The following is a 13,030-nucleotide window of genomic DNA, read 5'->3' as shown; positions in this document are numbered from 1 at the left end:
GTACATATGATCAAGGTTAGTCTTCGGGACATGCTGGAATGCATAATAGGACTTCCTTGCCTTATTCATAGATGTCTATATCAGGTTTTTCACCTTTGTCAATGCCTAGATATCCACATCCAGTATATGTTTAGATGCCTATGCCTGATAATCCACCATGTGCTTTTCCTGCTTAATATGCCTTTGGTTCATTTAACAACTTCAGAGGTAATAATAATTTCAAGTCTAAAGGCAAGGGCAAACGATTTTACTGGGTTCTCAGTCTGTACCACAATCCTCGTATGGTGCAAATAATCCTCAGAACTTCTTTCATGTTCTATCCCACTCTGGTTCAGCCTATAATCCTTCTCAAATTTATCAAATTTGTGACAAGAAAGGTCATCCGGCCCTCAACTGTTTTCATAATGGGTGTCAAATTTGTCATAGAAAAAGACATACTGCAGCTAGTTGTTTTGACATGAGTGCTTCTTCTTCACAACATTTCTCAGTCATATCTCCATAATTTCCTATGGCTGGTTCTTCCTCTCAACAGTTTTATGTCTATCCATCTTCCCAGTTTTCTTCCTTTGCTGGTGTTCCATCTGGTTATTATTCATCTGGATCATAAGTGCAGCAACCTCTTCAATATCCCTCATCTTAGCCTGTTACTACACAAGCCCGGGCCAATTTATCTCCAAGTGCACTTCACAAGGATTTTTGACTGGTTAATTCTGGTGCAACCAACCATATGACTTCAGATATTGCTCATCTTCAAGCTGCAGTTCCTTATCCATCAACTGAGACAGTCACTGACGCTAGTGGTGAAGGTTTAAGTATTGCTCGTATTGGCAACACTGTTTTTCCCACCAAATCACATACATTTCAGCTCAATTATGTGTTACATGTTCCTAAACTATCTCAAGATTTGCTTTCTATGTATCAATTGTGTAAAGACAACATATGTTGCTGTATTGTTGATGAGTTCTCTATTTGTATACAGGATAAGGTCACAGGGAAAGTGTTATATCACAGACTGAGTAACAATGCAGTCTATCTAATTCCAGTTCTCTCAAGTCTTCCAAATCACACGTGACTACTCCAGCTGCATTTTTAGGTCAAAATGTGTCATCTGAACTTTGGCATTGTAGATTAGGGCATCCTTCAAATGCTATTACTACTACAACACTTAGGAATTCCTCCATTTTTATTCCCTGTAATAAAGATTCAACCACATGTATCTCTTGCTTGCAAGGCAAGTTTTCCAAATTACCATTCCCTAGTGTTGCTTCAAAATCTGTTCTTCCTTTTGAAGTAATACATTCTGATGTATGGGGTCCTACTCCTATTGTATCTTTAGAAAGGTTTAGGTATTATGTGTCCTTTGTGGATGAATGTACGCGATATACATGGGTTTTCCCTATTATCAATAAAGTTGTCGTTCTGTCTATTTTTGCTCAGTTTGTTGCCTATATTCAAACTCAGTTTCATACAACTATTAAAACACTTCAAAGTGATGGTGGGGGTGAATATGTGGGTTTAGCTTTCAAAGTTTTTCTTAGGGATAAGGGTATTGTTCATCAAATGTCTTGTCCTTATACTCCCGAACAAAACGGGTTGGTTGAGAGGAAAAATAGGCATCTGTTGGAAACTGCTATTACTTTACTTCAAAAAGCATCCTTGCCTTCTTATTTCTGGTTTCATGCTTGTGCCACTGCTACTTATCTAATCAACAGGATGCCTACACCTGTTCTTCATATGAAATCTCCCTTTGAATGTCTATTTAAGTCTCCACCCACACTTGAACACTTGAGAATCTTTGGGTGTGCTTGCTATCCTTCCATGAGACCTTATAGAAGTAATAAGTTAGATCCCAAAACTATAGAATGTATATTTGTTGGGTATGCTTCATAGTATAAGGGTTATATTTGTTTTTCTCTCAGCACTTATAAACTTCTTGTGTCTAGACATGTTCTATTTGATGAACACAGTTTTCCCATTACAAAATTATTACCTTCTTCTTTCAGTCATGCCTTATCTCCTACTCCTAATGCTATTATACATCTTAATACTTTTGAACATTCTATGGTTATACATGTACCTTTACCTCAAGTGTCACCATTAATGGGTTCTAGAAATTCAACACCTACTGTTACTCAGTCCAGTTCTGCATTAACACATAACACTGGTGACCTTATCTCTCATCTAGCACCTCCTGCTCTCAGATCAGCAACACAAATGTCTCATTGTGGATATGATGCACAATCTCTTGGTCATGCAAAGCTACATCCTCACACTTTTACATCTCAAGTTGATACATTGCAGCCTGTATCAGTGTCCACATTTAATAGTCATCCTATGCAAACCTGATCCAAATCTGGTATTGTGAAAAAGAAATCTTTTTCGACTAAAGTTGGTGGTGATCTCTCTAGCACAGAACCTCAAACTTTTTCAGCAGCTTCCAACTCTATGGAATGGCAGGCTGCTATAAAGGAAGAAATGCAAGCTTTGGCTCAGCAACAAACCTGGAAACTGGTTCCTCTTCCTTCCAACAAGAACCTTGTAGGCTGCAAGTGGATTTACAAAATCAAAAAAAATGCCGATGGTTCTGTAGCTAGGTATAAAGCTAGGTTAGTTGCTAAGGGGTTTTCACAAGAAGCTAGGCTAGACTATTATGAAACCTTTAGTCCAGTGGTTAAGCCTACAACTATAAGGTTGGTTTTGTCCTTGGCTGCTACAAATGGCTGGAAACTTAAACAATTGGATGTTAAGAATGCCTTTCTTCATGGTTTTCTTGATGAAGAAGTTTATATGGCCCACCCACAAAGTTTTCTGGATCCCATACATCCTGAGTATGTGTGTAAACTGGAAAGGTCTTTATATGGCCTCAAACAAGCAACTAGAGCTTAGAATGAGATGTTTTCCAAGTTCTTGCTTTCTTTGGGATTCAATTCTTCTTATGTAGATTCTTCTCTTTTTGTCCAACATATTGGCAGTGAGGTGATTATTCTTTTGCTATATGTGGATGACATTATCCTTACCGACAACAATGATAGTCTGGTGCAATCTGTGATTACTTAACTTACTCAAGAGTTTGATATGAAGGATTTAGGCCTGTTATATTTCTTTCTTTGATATGCAGATTGAGTATCAGTCTCAAGGACTATTAGTCATCAAACCAAGCATATCAAGGAGATTCTATAGAAAGCAGATATGGTGGATTGTAAGCCTTGTCTTACTCCTTGTCATCTAAACCAAAAGCTTTTGAATCATGGCAGCCCTTATTTTTCAGATCCAAGTTATTATCGAAGTCTTGTTGGTGCTTTGCAGTATTTAACGTTCACACGACCTGATATAGCATTCTCTGTTAATCAGGTTTATCAATTTATGCATTCTCCCCTTGAACACCACTTTGCAGCAGTGAAGAGAATTTTGAGGTATCTTAAAGGATCCATGCACTTAGGATTGTGTTTTTGCTCTGGTCATATGTCTTTAAAAGCCTACACATATGTAGATTGGGTTGGTGGTCCCAATGACAGGAGGTCTACTAGGGGGTTTGTCATATTTCTGGGTTCAAATCCTGTCTCTTGGAGTTCCAAAAAGCAGCATACAGTTAGTCGGTCTTCTACTGAGGCAGAGTATAGGGCCATGGCTACTACCACAACTGAGGTTGTGTAGATTCAACAAATACTCCAAGATTTACATGTTTCGTGTATTGATACACCTTTGCTGCACTGTGACAACATTTCTACAATGGCACTTGCAACTTATCCAGTTCTCCATCCTAAAGCTTAGCATATTGAAATTGATTGTCACTTTGTTCGTGAACGAGTGCAAGAAGGTTCTATTTTATTGTAGTTTGTAGCTTCTACTAATCAATATGCTGATATCTTGACAAAAGGCTTGTGTTCTCCACAGTTCACTCGTTTCTGTTTCAATCTCATGATTGGCTGCTCCAATCATGGGATTGAGGGGTGATGTTAGGATGACAGATGTGTTGACAGAATGGTTGGATATGTGACATGTGTCATATTGTAATTGGTTGTTGTATAGAGTTAGAAGTGTTGTGCTCTGGTATAGGCTATATATACCACATTGAGGTCTAATTATTTAATGTCTAATGAGAACATAATATTCAGTATCTCTCTCTTGTTTGTTAACTTTCTCTCTCTACAATTGCTTTCTACTATTCTTCATAGTTGACAATTATGTGGTATAAAAAATATATATATAGTCATCATTATATATATTTCACACGTAATTTTCTTGTTCCCTTCTTCAGAAAAAAAAAAAAAAAAAAAAAAATTTCTTGTTCCTATTTTTTTTCTCTACCTTTTTTCAGACTTGCTTTTTCTTGTTTTTGTCTTTCTTCATTAATTTGTGACTCTTTACTTATCTTTAGGAATAACTGACAGATTGATTGAAATCACAATTACAAAGTATCCTTGATGAGAGCACCCAGATGATGCATGATGCCCTTTCTTTCCCCTGTTGTTGTAGTGTGACTATATATACACGTGAACCTCCTCGTTACCATTTACCAAGAGCCAATATTTCCATCATCTTGTTGTCTCAAGTCAGTGAACTGCATGTTCATTGGTCCCAAACACACAAGCTCCTGCAAGCCAAAAATTATAATGAAATAAGAAGTAACATAAATTGTCTGTTAATAGAGAACGGATGTGATCGATATCCTGAAAAATGTACCCATAACATAATATTTCTGTACTGTTTAGCGGCAATGATTATGACATTTGTTGAAGTCATGTACTAGTAAATTTCGCAAATTGGTAAAAAATAAAGTTACCTAGTGTAGGCATCAAAAGGGACAGCACACCAGTTCCAGCAGTCTTCAATGGCAATCCAGTCTTAATCATGTCTTGGATTTCAATGTGGCCAGTGGTAAACCTTACAATATTCGAAGGGGTTCCGATCGGAAACAAGAGAACAAACTGTGCTCCAATGGCTCCTGGGATCATAAGGAGGAGTGGATGCACAGGCATGCTTTTGGGTATTTGAATGAAAAGAGGGGCAACAAGAGTGGTGGCGGCATTATTTGATGTGAACTCAGTTATGGTACTACTTATGGAACTGCCTTCAAGAAATATAGGGCTTTCGATAAAATGTCTGCAAGGGCGCTCGTTTGGTCTCCGTCAGCGATGGCAAAATCAGAACCTAGTAACAATATGATTTTCCAAGGTAGCTTCATACATTTGTTCCAGTCCATCAACTTCTCTCCCTCTTGCTTTTTGTTTGGAATTATGAACAGCAAAGTTGCCATCATAACCTATATATATACATTGTCCATTCCAACTTTAAATCAATCAAATTACACTTCCCTAAACTCAAGGCCCTAATTAATCCAATTTAATTAGGCCATTTATTCTTGAATTTTCAAGGTAAATACTCACACTGACATTTCCATCACCAGCACGCCCATTGAAGAGGGCTCCCCACCCAGAAATATCATCTGTTATGCTTCTTGTCATCGACAAAACTTTTAGCATCTGCACAAAAATCCTGTCATATATGGCTTAGTGATTAACACACCCAATTTTTAGCTTATTGCACTTCTTTTGTTAGGTTAGAAAAAATTGTAGAAGATTTAACTTGAAGCGCAAAAGAAGAGAGAAGGATTCTCTCTCTCTCTCTCTCTCTCTCTCTCTCCCCCCCCAACCCCTTTATTCTCCTCTCCTTGCCTCCCCTCTTATCCTCCCTTCCTCTCAAACTTTTCATTGTCTTTTTTTTCTCTCCATAAAAAAAATTAATATAAGATGTTGACATGACTTAATTGTGACTGTTCAAATAGAAGGCGAGTGAATGAGAGGCAAAAAGAAAGTATTGGAAGTTGCCTAATGGATATTAGGGTTTCCTGCATGGTTATGAGTCCGATTGCCTTGTGATTAGTTGTCAACTTCCTAATCTAAGTTGTCAACTCCCTTAATTCAAGGAGTTGTTATTTAGCTTCCTAAAGTGATTTGTATAGATCTCAAGGATGGGTTGTCATCCTCACTTTAGCTAAGTCATGGGCTAAAGTGATGGTCTTAACCCTACTCTCTTGTCTTCCCATACCTTGTCATTTCCCTTACCTCTTTTGTCAACCTTCTTGCTTGTAGGAGCTTCTTTACTTGTAATTAAGTTTTTGCTTTCCCACTTGTTAGGGCAGTTTTTTTAGGGAATGTGTTTGCCAACAATTCTTGTAGCTTTCTTTTTGACTCTCTATAAGAGTGGTCTTCTTTTTCTTGTAATATTCATAATGAGTGAAATACAATTCAACCTTTGAAAAATCAACATGGTATCAGAGCAGGGAAATTAACCTGCTTCTGCTATACTGCTATCCGAGAGTATTCAATCTCTAAAAATGTTTGAAGACAATCCGTTAGCATCAGAAGCTGATAGCTCCCCGGAGCTTTCCTTCGTGAATGTGCATGAGGTGGACGTCAACATAAATCAAAGGTTAAGCTTAGTCATACTGAATGAGTTTAATTACTTGCCATGGTCAAGAGCTGTGTCTTTGGCGCTGGGTGGCAGGTCCAAGTTAGGGTTCATAAATGGAAGCATCAAAGTACCTGATACTTCCTCACCAAACTATGAATCCTGGCTTAGCAAGGATCAACTAGTTATGTCATGGCTTTTGAATTCCATGGAACGAAAGTGAGCTGAAATATTCAGCTACTCAGAATCCTCGTATCAATTATGGAAAGCGGTCAAGGAAATGTATGGTAGCTAGACTAATGCTGCTCAGGTTTTTCAATTAAAGAAGGACATCTCCGATCTGCAACAAGATGGTAAGCCGTTTGTGCAACTCCTAGGAAGCATGAAAAACATGTGGAATGAGTTGGAAATCTATCGTCCTCATATGACCGATGCAGCACTGCTACGAAAAAGAGCAGAAGAAGACAAGATATTCCAACTCTTGTCCAGTCTTGACTCAACATATGAAGATCTACGATGTCACATGCTCATGAACACTGAACTTCCTTCCTTTACCAGTGTGTGTGCAACGATTCAACGTGAAGAAGTAAGGAGGAAAGTCATGAACATGAGTACAATGTCTAACATACCTAAGGCTAGGGCATATATAACCAACGAAAGAAAGTACAAAGGAAAGCATCCGCACTTGAAGTGTCAACACTGCAACAATACAGGTCATGTTAAAGACACATGCTGGATTTTACATCCAGAGTTAAAGCCTGACTTCATGAAGGATAACAAAGGCGTACAAAGGGTGAACCATACTCCATATCGAGCAAATCATGCGTCTACCTCCATCTCCAATAAGTCAGATCCATTCAAGAACTTCACAGCAAACCCAGCAGAACTCATGAATGAGTTTATGTCGTATCTTCAAGGCAAGAAAGGAGGGGCTGGAATTGACTGTACAGATAGCATGGAAGAAGGGACCTCGACAACATTGCTCGGCAAGTTTATAGGTTTCTTGGCAGACACGAAACCTGTACCCCAAAAGGACATGCAAGGTATCATGAAAGCCTTTAAAACTGCTCTTAAATTAAATATGTTGCATGATTTTTGGGTTGTAGATTTAGGTGCCACAGATCATATGACCAACCATGTGTCTAAATCTCAAAAGTTTGAAAATTTGGCAAAGCCTTCTCTAGTTTCAATTGCAAATGGAAAACATGTAAAGGTTTTAGGAAAAGAAAAGATAAAGTTGATGTCTGATGAAATTGAATCAATAGCTTTGTATGTTCCTTCCTTCCCATTTCAACTTCTATTCGTGGGAAGGATCACAAATACCTTGAATTGCTTAGCCATTTTTTCGCCTCACGATGTGATTTTTCAGGATTGTGCCACCAAAAAGACGATTGGTGAAAGGTTTTATTTAGATGGTCTTTATTACATGTCAAAGAGTAATCCCAGAGGGTGTTAAGCCAAGTTCAACTTCATTCACGATAATCAATTGTGGCATCAACGTTTAGCTCACCCTTCCTCACCTATTTTGTCATCTTTATTTCCAAACTTAGGAAATGATGCTATTTTTTGTGAAACATGCCACTTGTCTAAAGCCACTAGATTACCTTTTAACTCTTCTTTGTCTAGGACTAGTAAGTGTTTTGAACTAGTTCATTCAGATGTATAGGGACCAGCTAGTGAATCTTTTGATGGCTACAAGTATTTTGTGATTTTTGTGGATGATTTCTCTCGAGTCACATGGTTGTATCTTCTAAAGTCTAAGAATGAAGTTATAGAAGTGTTTAAGGACTTCCATAACCTTGTTAAAAACCATTTCTCATCTCAAATTCAAACCTTACGATATGACAATGGCACTGAATACATGTCTCATATCATGAAATAATATTTGAGCACTCATGGCATCATGCATCAAACAAGTTGCGTTGGAACTCCTTAACAAAATGGGGTAGCTGAACGCAAAAACCGTGACCTACTTGAGAAAACAAGAGCACTAATGCTGCAAATGAATGTACCAAAGAGTTTTTGGTCCCAAGGTGTTATGGCAGCTGGATATATCATCAATAGGTTACCTAGCCGAGTCTTGGAATTCAAGTCTCCCCTAGAGGTCCTGAAAGGAAGGAAAATTGATCTCTAACATCTTAGAGTGTTTGGTTGCATCTGTTTTGTGCATGTTCAATCTCATCACCGAGATAAATTAGATCCTAGAGCTGTTAAATGTATCTTCCTTGGTTACTCATCTACTCAAAAAGGATATAAGTGTTATAATCCCCAACTAAGGAGAGTGATTGTGTCCAAAGACGTTCGATTTCATGAGACTAACCCTTTTTTTGACAAGACAAGTGAAATCATAAATCAAGGGGATGGCATCTTGGACTTGTTCCCATTACCAAGAATCGAACCTGAGGGTCCGCAACAACGAGAGCTCAGTCATGCCAACACTGATGCTTATCTCAATGAAGATAACCATGAAGGCTCTCATCCTGATGGTTCCATGCATGATGATGGCAGCGGCAACCAAGAAACCCTTCAAAGTGTGGCTGAAAATTTGAACGAGAGTGGGCCAACTCTCCCAGAACATTGACCCAATCCTTGGCGTGATTGGCAACCTCCCACAAGGTTTCAAGATTTTGACATATATAAACCGAGGCATCCAATATCAAATTACATGTCGTATCAAAAGGTGACTCCATCACATGCTACCTTCCTTAACACCATCTCTAGTCACAGTAAGCCTCAAAACTTCCATGAGGCTAATAATCATGTTGTGTGGCAAGAAGCAATGCGAGATGAACTCAAAGCTCTAGACCAACACAACACCTAGAGCATCACCAAACTTCCAAATGGAAAAAGGGCAGTGGGTTGCAAATGGATCTATAAGATCAAGTTTAATTTCGATGGTTCAATTGAGAGGCATAAAGCCAGGCTAGTGGCTCGCGGATTCACTCAAACATTTGTGGTGGACTACAAAGAAACATTTGCTCCTGTTGCAAAAATGAACTCAGTTAGGGTTTTATTGTCTGTTGCTGTCAATAAGGGTTGGTCCATGTACCAAATGGACGTGAAGAACGCCTTTCTACATGGTGATCTTGAAGAAGAAGTCTACATGCGATTGCCCCCCGGACATCCTCAAAGCCAGGACCCTGATTTGGTGTGTAAGTTACATAAGTCTATTTATGGATTGAAGCAATCGCCTCGTGCTTGGTATGCTAAACTAAGTTCAGTTCTTTATAGTGTTGGTTTCAAAATGAATGGTGTCGATTCATTATTATTCATTCACACTGAAGCTGGTGGGAAATTAGTTGTGTTGATATATGTGGATGACTTAATAATTACAGGTGATAATGCTACAGAGATCTCCAAACTCAAACAGTCACTTCAACAAAGATTTGCGATTAAAGACCTTGGGGTGTTAAAATATTTCCTTAAGATCGAAATGGCATCTTCTCGTAAGGGTTTATTTCTTAATCAATGGAAATACGTCATGGATCTCCTCAAGGATGCTAATATGAGTGATGCTAAGCCTGCCATTACTCCTCTCGATAGCAAGCTCAAACTTAACTTGGGAGGAACTCCACTCTCGGATATCAACTCCTATCAGAGGCTTGTTGGTAAGTTAATTTACCTAATGATCACCAGACCAAACATCTCATATGCAGTGACTATTGCCAGTCAATTCATGCACTCTCCCACCATCGAGCATTTGAACCTTGTAAAAAGGATCTTACGTTACTTAAGAGGGTCTGTTGGTCGTGGTATTCTCATGACAAAGAACGACCACACTCACATTATGGGGTATTGCGATGGAGATTGGGCAGGAAATGCCATCGATCGCAAGTCCACAAGTGGTCACTGCACCTTTGTTGGTGGAAACTTGGTCACCTGGAAAAGTAAGAAGCAAACTGTCATCGCCAGATCCAGTGCTGAAGCTGAGTATCGTGCAATGGCTTCAACAGTGTGTGAGTTGATCTGGCTTAAGGGTCTTTTGTGTGATTTAGGGTTTCCTACAACCTTTCCTATGTCCCTATTCTGTGACAACCAGGCTGCCATGCATATAGCATCCAATCCCGTGTTTCACGAACAAATGAAACACATTGAGGTTGACTGCCATTACGTTCATGAACAGGTGCAATCGCAAGTAATCCAGACACACTACACAAGAAGCTCCGACCAATTGGCCGAAATTTTCACAAAGCCCTTAGCTTCTCATCAGTTTTAACGGCTTCTGTCCAAGCTTGGATCCATCAACCTTCTAGATCCAGCTTAAGGGGGAGTATTGGAAGATTCCTAATGGATATTAGGGTTACCTGCATGGTTATGAGTCTGGTTCCCTTGTGATTAGTTGTCAACTTCCTAATCTAAGTTGTCAACTCCCTTAATTCAAGGAGTTGTTATTTAGCTTCCCAAAGTGATTTGTATAGATCTCAAGGATGGGTTGTCATCCTCACTTTAGCTAAGTCATGGGCTAAAGTGATGGTCTTAACCCTACTCTCTTGTCTTCCCATACCTTGTCATTTCCCTTACCTCTTTTGTCAACCTTTATGCGTGTAGGAGCTTCTTTACTTGTAATTAAGTTTTTGCTTTCCCACTTTTTAGGGCAGTTTTTTAGGGAATGTGTTTGCTTACAATTCTTGTAGCTTTCTTTTTAACTCTCTATAAGAGTGGTCTTCTTTTTCTTGTAATATTCATAATGAGTGAAATATAATTCAACCTTTGAAAATCAACAAAGGGGATAGAATCCTACTCCAAAAAGAAGTGACAAAATTGCTACCGCAAAATTAAGTATTGAATTGACAGCGCACTAAAAGCATAACCAGTATCATCTTCTCAGCAAAAGCCACTGGACCTATCACATCAACACTTATGAGCTAACTAGTAAATAAAATTATTACGATATGTTCACTTATCTGTTGAGTAGTGGAGACATTCTAGATTTAGATGTGTTGTCTCATGTACTGTGCCATAAGGGTTGCAATGTTGAAGTTTTGCCTTTTTTGCATGTGCACGTAAAATGAGAAACTCTTGTCAAATCTAACCATTGGATTCAGTAATCCCAAGAGAGGCTAGTTTGCATTCAACGGATGGATGACTTTGCAACATATCACCTATATAACCTCAAACTCTTCTTCTTAGTTTTTCCAAAATCTCCAAATCACTGAAGGAAAAAAGCTCCAACTTTTTCACTCATATATTAAAAAAAAAAATTCAATCTCTTCAGTCAACTCTAATGGCCGCATCTTCTAGTGGAACTTCAAAATCACCCAAGAGTTCTTCGTACAACCTTCCATCAATGAGGGTGTGCAGTCAAGAAGAAGGCCAAACCTTCGTTCAGAGCCACCAAGACCTTCTAAACCAATGTATGGTTTGGTGGGAACCTAAGCAGAATGTGCAAATTGATCTCCTCGCTCCATCTAATTCTCGGCATCCCTGCACCAGAATCCATCCATGGTTTTTGGACTTATGCCTGAGATTTCCTTTATCTGATCTCTTAAAACACTACTACATTACTACCCATTAGTGGTGCTCCCAAAAATGACTAGAAAAGCCAATTTATGTCGGCTATTAGGTAAAATTCGACAGGAAATGGATGACGCAATGGTAGTTAAGGGAAGCGCCAGGATTACTGGTGTCATGAAAAGGCTTTTTATTTTTTATTTTTTTATTTTTTTTTATGTCGGTTAGCACCTAATCTGACAGGAAAAAGGAAAACAATTTAGATTAAAAAAAGTTCAACTGTGTCGGATAGAAAAATTAGCGTCGAATACAAGTGACATTAATGATGCCGTCAGCTACAGCTGACATTATTGCTGAGCAATCCTATCGCTTAGGAAGATATTTTTGCCATTTGTAATTGTCAAGAATACAATTAGTAATAAATAAATATTATTTCGCCGAGTAATCTCGTCGATTAAAAATAACTATCTGTCACTTGTAACTGCCAAGAATATAAATAGTAATAAAATAATATAATTATCTTGACAGTTAAAACACGTTTCTGTCGTCTATAAGGGACAAAAAGAAATATTAATACTTAAAAAAATTAAAAACGAAAATTCAGTTTTTAATAAATAGAAATAAACAAAAATAATAATTACACGTCACAACAAACATAATTTACATTCATATATGTAAAATGATCCACAATATTGCACTCTTGGATGATCGCCTGGAGGAACTAGGAGTTGAAGAAGTTGCATCCTACACCATTTCAGATAGACTTGGCATTTTGAACCCGACCCGACCCGTTAATATTAGTATTTGGATGGATGCTTAACGTCGGATCGCTAATAGGTGAACCCGTTAACACCCGTTAAATAACGGGTCACTTTGAGTCAATCCGTTAGATCCGTTAGAACCCGTTAGTTGAGGATGCTTTAGTAATTTTAGTCAAGTCTTAACAACAAAAAATAAACTCTATGCAAAATAATAATAATAATAATAATAATTGTTAACGGGTGAAACGGGTAACCCGTTAGCTTAACGGGTCGAGTTCGGATGATCCGTTAGCTTAACAAATTTGGTTTAGATGACCCGTTAACTTAACGGATCAGGTTGAATCCAATCCAAACCCAATAAACCCGATCTGTTTACAGAACTAATTTAAAGTGTCACCCTATGACCG

General features: G+C 38.3%; 1 pseudogene; it reads right to left on the bottom strand.

The window, feature by feature from the left end:
• Positions 1–4,553: 4,553 nt before the first annotated feature.
• LOC137714379 (tonoplast dicarboxylate transporter-like) lies at positions 4,554–12,210 on the bottom strand (annotated as a pseudogene).
• Between the last annotated feature and the right edge of the window lie 820 nt (positions 12,211–13,030).

Source organism: Pyrus communis, chromosome 14 (assembly GCF_963583255.1).
Source record: "Pyrus communis chromosome 14, drPyrComm1.1, whole genome shotgun sequence".
NCBI lineage: Eukaryota > Viridiplantae > Streptophyta > Magnoliopsida > Rosales > Rosaceae > Pyrus > Pyrus communis.
This window is presented reverse-complemented; position numbering and strand designations above follow the sequence as displayed.